The sequence below is a fragment of the Adiantum capillus-veneris genome, chromosome 19 (genome assembly GCF_014529385.1).
Source record: "Adiantum capillus-veneris isolate H3 chromosome 19, ASM1452938v2, whole genome shotgun sequence".
NCBI lineage: Eukaryota > Viridiplantae > Streptophyta > Polypodiopsida > Polypodiales > Pteridaceae > Adiantum > Adiantum capillus-veneris.
The window spans coordinates 115,590,003-115,598,550 of NC_140949.1; positions in this window are offsets into that span (position 1 = coordinate 115,590,003).

Below are 8,548 nucleotides of genomic sequence, written 5' to 3' on the forward strand. Positions count from 1 at the left end.
ATGTGAGTGTTAGGTAAAGGCGGCGTGCCTCACCGTGCTTTGTCAGTGTCCGGCCGCCCACATTTATCTCCTTATTTTTTATATATACAAAGAATAAGGATCTCTCCCTCATTCTCACATTGTGCGCATACAGTGAGATTTGGGAGCTCCACCCACATCCTGTGTACTCTCTCTCTCCCCCCTTCTCACTCTCTGCACACGCATCGCATTCGTGCACTCACAGTGAGTGCATAACTACAACCCCAACTCCAACAATTGGTATAAGAGTAGTTTGCATCCCCTCGGGCATCGTCACCAACACCCCCTGCTCACTTTCTCCGATTTGGATGGGCTTTGGTAAGTGTTGGCAATTTTGGCTCATTTCACCCTCCATTTTCACTATTGCATAGGCATTTTTGTCCTTTTGTGCAAATTTTTTTCCATTATAAATTTCTAGATAACAAGTCTTTAACAATCTACTATGGTTTGTGCTATATAGCACAAACAATTTCCCTTCAATTTTTACTCAGTTTGGGCGTTTTTTACATCAAATCTAGTCTTTTACTATGACTAAGAGCAATGACATTTTCAAGTTGTTGTCTGTTGATAACAAATTGGATGGAGACAAGTATCCATTTTGGACTTAAATGCATCATGTATTTATTTCCAAGGGTGTATGGAACATTGTTAACATTTTTGATGTAGGCCCAGCTTCTATGGAGAATGTTGCAAGTTTTAGCATTGGATGATTGCTATGCAAGATGAATATGATGCACTTGCAAAGAACGATACTTGGTCTTTATGTGACTTGCCTTATGGCAAGAAGGCCATTGGTAGAAAGTGGGCTTATAATCCAAACTGCAATGGTAGTATTGATTGCTACAAAGCAAGTCTTGCTATAAAAGGTTATGCTCAACAAAAGGGCACTGATTATGAAGATTTTTTTGCTCCCACTTGTCATATGACTAGTGTTTGTTTCATTTGTGCATTGGCAACTTATTTTGGACGGGATGTGCATGAGTCAGACATTAAAAATGCTTTCTTGAATGGTGACTTGTATGAAGAACTGTATGTAACGCAGCCTCATGGTTTTTTCAAGAAAGGGTAGGAAAAGAATGCGTGTAGATGTAAGAAAGCAATGTATGGTTTAAGCAATCTTCTTGTACTTGGTATGAGAAAATGGACAACTATTTGACTTCCCCCTAGACTCCACGCGAGATGCCCTTGAAAGCAAGCTCCTACCAGTGACTCTGTCATTGACACTATTGCACTTGTGTGTACGGAGGTTCTGGCAGTAGAGCGGTTGCACTTAGCAGAGGTAGATTTCCAAGCAACGCAAGCCAAGGTTGTCATTGCAAGGACGCCTATTCAAGTGTAGAATCCCCACTTTGATGAGCCAAAATTTGTGGATGCTGTGAAGTTGTGCATCAACTTGGATGCCAAGGGCAATAGAGAGAAGGACAAGGAGAAGGAGGTAAATTCTATCTTACTTTCAAAGTTTTTTGTTCTCACCTTAATTGTTTTTTTCTTACCCTTGATTGGTTTATGGTAGAATGTCTTGGAGCATGATGAGTTTGCAGCACGAACGGGAGGCAAGCGGATGGCCTTCGGACCACAGTCCTCCCTTTCTTATTACATAGGAAAACTTCCCCCTAGTGATGTTTTCAATGTATAAATGACTTCACTCACCACAATCAATTCATGATGTGGTCTTTGAAAGCCTTGAGCAAAGTGTTCTGCTTCAGCACCATCGGCCAAACTGCTCATCGTATCTTCCTAGTGTGAAATCCCTAGCATGCAATGCATTTGGCAGTGGCTTCCATGGAAAAGTACTTGCCCAAATAGGGATACACATCTCTGTTGGCTCAATTGAATCTGAGGCAATAGCGCACCTCCTCTTGGTCGGGGAGTTCCTTAGAGAGATGCCAAGAAATGGCCAAGAAAATAATGGACTTTTCAAGTAAATGATGTAAAATCCTTGTTTCAAATTACTAATGGAAATATATGCAATTGCCTCTCTATCTTGTACATTCTTTTCATTTACATTTCAAAGTTTAAAAAAAATCATGAACTTGTGTTGTTAATTGCTAAGGGGTATCTTTTTCGCTTTTCCAAACTATTCATTCTAACTAGTGCCGCACTCAAGGGGTAGGGAAACAATGATTGCTTGGACACCTAAATTTCAGCTAGATTTGAGCTTTTCTAGTGTCCAGGGGTGCACACAAGGTTAGTACAAGCAAAAAGGGGGGTGACCACAAGGGTGCACAAAACAACCAAACATGACCCCCTTTTTGCTTGTACTAGCCTTGTGTGCACCGTAGGACAATGGAAAAGCTCAAATTCAGATGACCATGCATTACTTCACCCCCTCTCCTTGGCAGTGCTAGAGCCAAAGATAGACGAAGTGCATGAAATTTGAAAATCAAGCAAATTTTGTGCTTTTCTAGTGTCTAGGGGTGTATACAAGCCCACAAAATTCCAAAAGGGGGGGTGGATACAAGGGCATGCAAAACAACCAACCAGGGGGTCCTATTTGGCTATTTTGTGTGACCTTGTGTCCACCCGCCCTTTTGCATTTTGTGGGCTTCTGTGCACCCCGGGACATTGGAAAAGCACAAAATTTTCTTGATTTCATGTGTTCAACTATAAATACACTCCCTTTCCCTCTGACACTGGTGGACCTGACGGTTGTACATTAGACATACATCATTCAACTTAAAAATATTTTGAGAAGATAATGAACTTAATTGATCATGGACACACAGAAGGTACAAAACTATGAATCCTTCGATCATGAACAAAATTTTGATTACAAAGGTAGGGTGGGTAATACAATAAAGGTGAGTTTCACTTTGACAAGTGCTCAAAATCTTGCTTCAAACAACATGCAAGGTTCATGTCTTTTGGTTGTATAGTCACTCTCTTCGTATGTATGGCATAGAGGTTGGTATCCTCGAGCATAGAAAAAATGATGTGGGTATCCACAGGGAAACTCACACAGCTTGGAGAAGATGAAGAAGCTCAAGGCACACAACAAAGAGTAGTATTGCTTTGTGCACAATGGAAAGATAAGTTAGCCCTAGAATGATGTGCGTATATACAATGCACAGGGAAAAAAAACCTCCTAGTGAGGGAAAAAATGCCCCGGTGGTCCTAAGTGTGTTCACACACATCAATACACAAAAGGGAAGGTAACGAATCCCCCCTTGGAGTGATGCGGTGAATGAGAGTTGGCACATAGTGAAGTGCGCGAGGGGGAGCGTGTGTGAGTGTGTACAACAATGGAGAAGAAGAGACCTTGTGTTTGCAGAGGCTAAAACTCACTCTCAATATGTGAGTTCCCTTATTCTATTATGTACATAATGAATAAGTATAGTGGACAGGCACCTGGCCTAACCGGCCACATGGGGATTTACCCCAACAACCTACCACATAAAGGCCAATGTGATCGTAAGAGAGGAAAGAAAACCGTACAAAACCTATCCAAGGCAATCACAAGTATAGCCTCAACCAACACCCACTGGCTCACTAAATCCGTGTGCATCCAGCTCTAATCGTAGAGGAAGTATAGAGTGATCGACTATATACTCCTCACCAAAGCCGCACACATCCTGCAGGTATCTCACCATACGCTACAAAGTGCCCCTATGCTCAAGGACAACATCAATCACTGCATGACTAACTGCTCCCACTGCAAATGCACCTATCACAAACGCAACCTCGGGTCTCGAGATCAATATCTCGTACATGAGACTCCCAAATGCTGATGCAATCCTGGCAATCTCTACCAATTTGATCATCTCAGTCAAATCTGGCTCAGAACTCCACTCATGGAAATCACCCTGAAACCCGAACTCCGATCCCTATAATCCATCCTCGTATCCATCACATGTCACATGCGCACCAAGAGCATCTATCTGTCCTAAACCCTGTGCGGCAAGAGCAATGCCTAGCTCCAACTCACACGTATCAGCCTCTGGCCTAAGCATATCCATGAATGGTTGAATCACGGCTGAATCCTCAACACTCAAGCCATCCATATCTGTCATCCTATCTACGAATGACATGTCCTGCTGCACAATTGGCTCAACATACTCACAAATTGGAGCATCATGCAACCTATCCGCCGCAAAAGAGACATGCCTCGTCTCTCTGCATGGTTGCGTACTCATGAAGATAGTTCCGTCTCGCACGTGACGTACTCGCATTGCATGAATCGTGTCAACACTAGCACCTCTCACTATCACTAGTTGTCCACCATGCAATCTAAAACTGTGCATTTTCAGCACTACTTGGCATCCACTATCTCGTAACTGACTCACAAAGATCAAGCTTTGCGTCAAACCTGGCACATGACGTATATATCGCAACACGTATGATGCACCACTCGACAATAATAGTCTAACATCTCCTGCACTAACTATGTCATGCACTGAACCATCAGCTAGACACACACATCCAAGCATACCACTAGCATATGTGCTAAACCACTCACGACTCGGCGTGACGTGAAACCTAGCACTCACATCTAGTATCCAATGCGAAGGTAATGTGTCGTCAAAAATCGACATAAGAAAGTCAGGAGTAAATATGGAAGCAAAGTCAAAATCTCCATCATACGTAGCCACATATGCTACATCTGCTCCCACATAATCCAAAGTGATAGCATCCCTCCTGTGCTGTCTCTTGCGTTGTCTCATCCATCGAAAACAACACCTACATACATGCCCTGTATGACCACAATGCCAACATGTAGCATCTCTGTGTCTGCAAGATCGTCCTTGACTGTAGACATCTCTCTAGACTCATTTGTGCCAAATGCATTGCATAATCTTTTTCATAACTCTCTAGATGTACATGCATCCAAACTAATGCGATAGACAGACTCACCAATGTGTGATATGATCGTCGAACGTCAAGCTCATCCAAGTCCTCCCACTCATCGTCAGTCATAGACTCTGGGCTAGCATCCATGCCCTGTAGTGGTGACACTTGGCCCAATTGAGTCAATGCATCATGTATACCTGCTTTCCAATGCTCAAAGTTTGAATCATCAAACTTCGTATGAAAAGCACAAACCCTGACAATGATGTACATGTCAAATCCATGGCAATAACCTGTGACAAGATCAAGCACAAATTGATCAATTGACAATAGCCAAAGCACAAAGCAACTGCTGAGTGCCAAATGCAATCAAAACACAACTGCAAACCATGCACATAAATAAATAAACTTGCAAGAAGAATCTGGTAGAGTTTTCACAGTATTTGGCTATCTAATCATAATAACCATACATGCCAAAAACGTGTTCAAAACCATGAGCAAATCGTGTGCAAAATTTGCACTCAAGCTTACATGTGCTGCCCCAAAGTCTCAACTCCCTAAACTTCAAAAACAATCCTGTATTCTGAAACACAAAGTGAATCAACCGCACTCTTCAAGCGAGGCATATACTAGCATAAACCTGGATGCAAACCAACTAAAAACATGGTACAAATTGATGCTCAAAACAGTTAAGAATCAGTCCATATATGCCATTGCAAGGCCAAGAATATCATCCACCAAAAAGCGCACATCATGTGCATCCACATGGCAATATAAACGAGCATCAAGCATGCACCAAATGTGTATCAAATGAGTATCCAAATCAGTTAAAACTTCAGCTCACAATTATGCTAAAAATACTTGCAAAACTCTCTGCAAATCCGTGCACCACTCTCTTGGAATCTACTTAATTGCATAAGTCAATGCACATAACTTGTGATGAATCCACTATAGAATCATGAGAGTCCACAAGAATGCATACATTCACAAAGTATTCTCAATGTATGTGCATAAATTTGTTAAAAATCTCAACTCACACCCTCTTCATGAGAGAAAAACATCAATGCACAAAACAATAGAATGAAAAAGCTCAATCCGAGCTCTCCGAATGTAGCAAATCACCAGAATAGGCATACATAATCTTCAACTTTTTGAACACCCTGCCAATCATCCCATATCTCTCAAACTGTTCGGAATTTGTAGAAACTTCCTTCTGAAAAGTTATAGACCATGCAAAATTGTCAGGAAACTTAGGAATGGACCGTAAATGGGTTGTTTTTACAGGTCAAAATAGACCTGTAAAAATCTGCAGCTGTGTATCCTAGACGTGCAGGCAGTCTGCCAAACGTACAACAAAATCAGTACTGAATTTGGAAAAATTTTCAACTGGAAAGTTGTAGACCACGAAGTTTCCAATAAGGGTGTGAGAATCAAGCTAAAAATCTCATCTTTTTCTCAGTCAAAATTCTACTGCAAAACAATGCTGAAAATCTAATAGCTTCACCACAATCTCCGCCACAATGTTGCCGTGCTCTTCGCAATCGCCATGATCTCTGATACCAGTTGAAGTGTGCGAGCGGGAGCATGTGTGAGTGTCTACAAAAATGGAGAAGAGAACAGAAGAGGAGACCTTGCGTTTGCAGGGGCTAAAACTCACTCTCAATATGTTAGCCCCCTTATTCTATTATGTACATAATGAATAAGTATAGTCGGTAGGTGCCTGGTCTAACTGGCCACATGGGGCTTTGCCCCAACACATAGAGTATAGGGAAGTGCCGTGCTTTGAGGACACGATCAATCTACAAAGGGGAGTAAGCCCAAAGCTTTGAACTTCTCACAAGACAATGCCTTTGTGAAAAGATCTACGAGGTTATCATGTGCTGGCACATAAGACAAGATGATCTCTCTTGTTGACAGTCTCTCTCTAACATAGAAGTAATGCACCCTCAATGTGATTTTGTGTGAGCATGAAAAAATTGGGTTCCTCGCAACCGCCAACGTGCAGCTTACAAGGAAAATGATGCAGCAGGAGAATCACACGGTGTTGAATTTCTTGGAATTTTTTCCTGACTCTCCAACTTTTCTCTATGCCATCCCAGTCAAAGAAGTTGAGTTACCTCGCTGCTTTCCAGCTCTTTATCCACCTCACACTAAGCTAGCAGAACAACAAAAATATCTGGAGATAGCAAATGGGCTTCGAACATGGTATGCGGAGGCAACCATGGAATGGATGGCATGGAATTGAGTATTGCAAGATGCACTACAGAAGACTGTGGCCAATGATCTATTGGATGTTCTCTGTACATTCAATTATTAATGGGCCAGTGGAAAACTTAAATCAAATGGCTCATTCAAATCACGCATCAACTATTCCGGCTGACAATTGAGGCCTGTGAAATTCTAGAGAAGGAACTGGCAAGTAAGGCAAGCTCTGAACCTCAATTCAGAGAAATGGATGAGATCTTGTTTGAGGCCCGCATCAAGTGCAACCAGCCATCACCTCAAGGATGGATGCATACTGCTTCCTATTGTCTCACAAACTGGCTAGGACTCGTTTAACAAGGGCAAAAGCACTATGTATGATGCTGACACTAAGAGTTGGAATGCCCTAACACCCTATGAAGTAGAAATGATGATTGTCAGGAACGACCACTTGGAGAAAGAGGCACTGTTCAGACTCATCCAGAAGGAACGAACTAAAGTTACTACCTCAGAGGCATCACAAGCACCATCCAAGAGGAAGAAGGCACCTAACAAGAAGAGGGTTCGTTGACACTGGGTGAGTTAATTTGCATCACACGCTGGCCTTTTGCAAGATGAAGTCGATCCAATGACGACATCAGCATGCACCTTTGGAGTCGTATTCTGACATAGGAGAGTTGGGTGCCCAAATACGAAAGAAGCAACAAGCAATTGAGAATCGTTATTTGGAACTGTTATTGAGCAATCGGAAAACACTTTGGAAGCCGTCACTTGGAAATTCTGGTATATAGCAAAATTCAAGAAAGGAGAGGAGGAATGTAGAAGGCAGGAACTACCTCCAGCAGGACTGGCGGGCGGATAAAGCTTCCAAAAGCGATAATTAACGAGTTACTGCAATACCTAACATTGTACAGTAAGTCAGTCGGACGACCTATAAATAGGACCCGTTACTCATTTTGTACAACTAATGACTCCCTAGAATCTTTAGTTGTCTACATCTTGAGCAACTCCATGCAATTCCAGTTCTAGTTTTAGTTACAGTGAACGCCGATCGAAGATGGCATAAGCTCAACTTCTCCTAGTTGACCACCTTTGTAAATATGTCTGCATGATTTTCACTTATATGTATCTTTCCTAGCTTTAGCTATCCCTCTTCCAAAAGAGTGCATATGAAGTGATATCTCACCTCAATGTGCTTTGTCCTTGAATGAAAGGCTGAGTTCTTTGCAAGATGGATAGCACTTTGGCTATCACTATACAAGACATACTGTCTTGTTTAAATCCAAGCACTTCTAAGAATCTGTGAAGCCACAGAATTTCTTTGCTTGCCTCCGTCATTGCTGCATACTCTGGTTCTGTAATAGAAAGTGAGACCACTTTTTGCAGCTTTGAAGCCCAACCGAAGCTCAACCCAGCCATGAAGACATAGCCACTAGTGCTCCTTTAAGTATCTTTATCACATGCCATATTTGCATCAGCATACCCTTGAAGAAAAATATCAGTTCCTCCAAAATACAAAGCATTTGTAGTTGTTCCTTTCAGA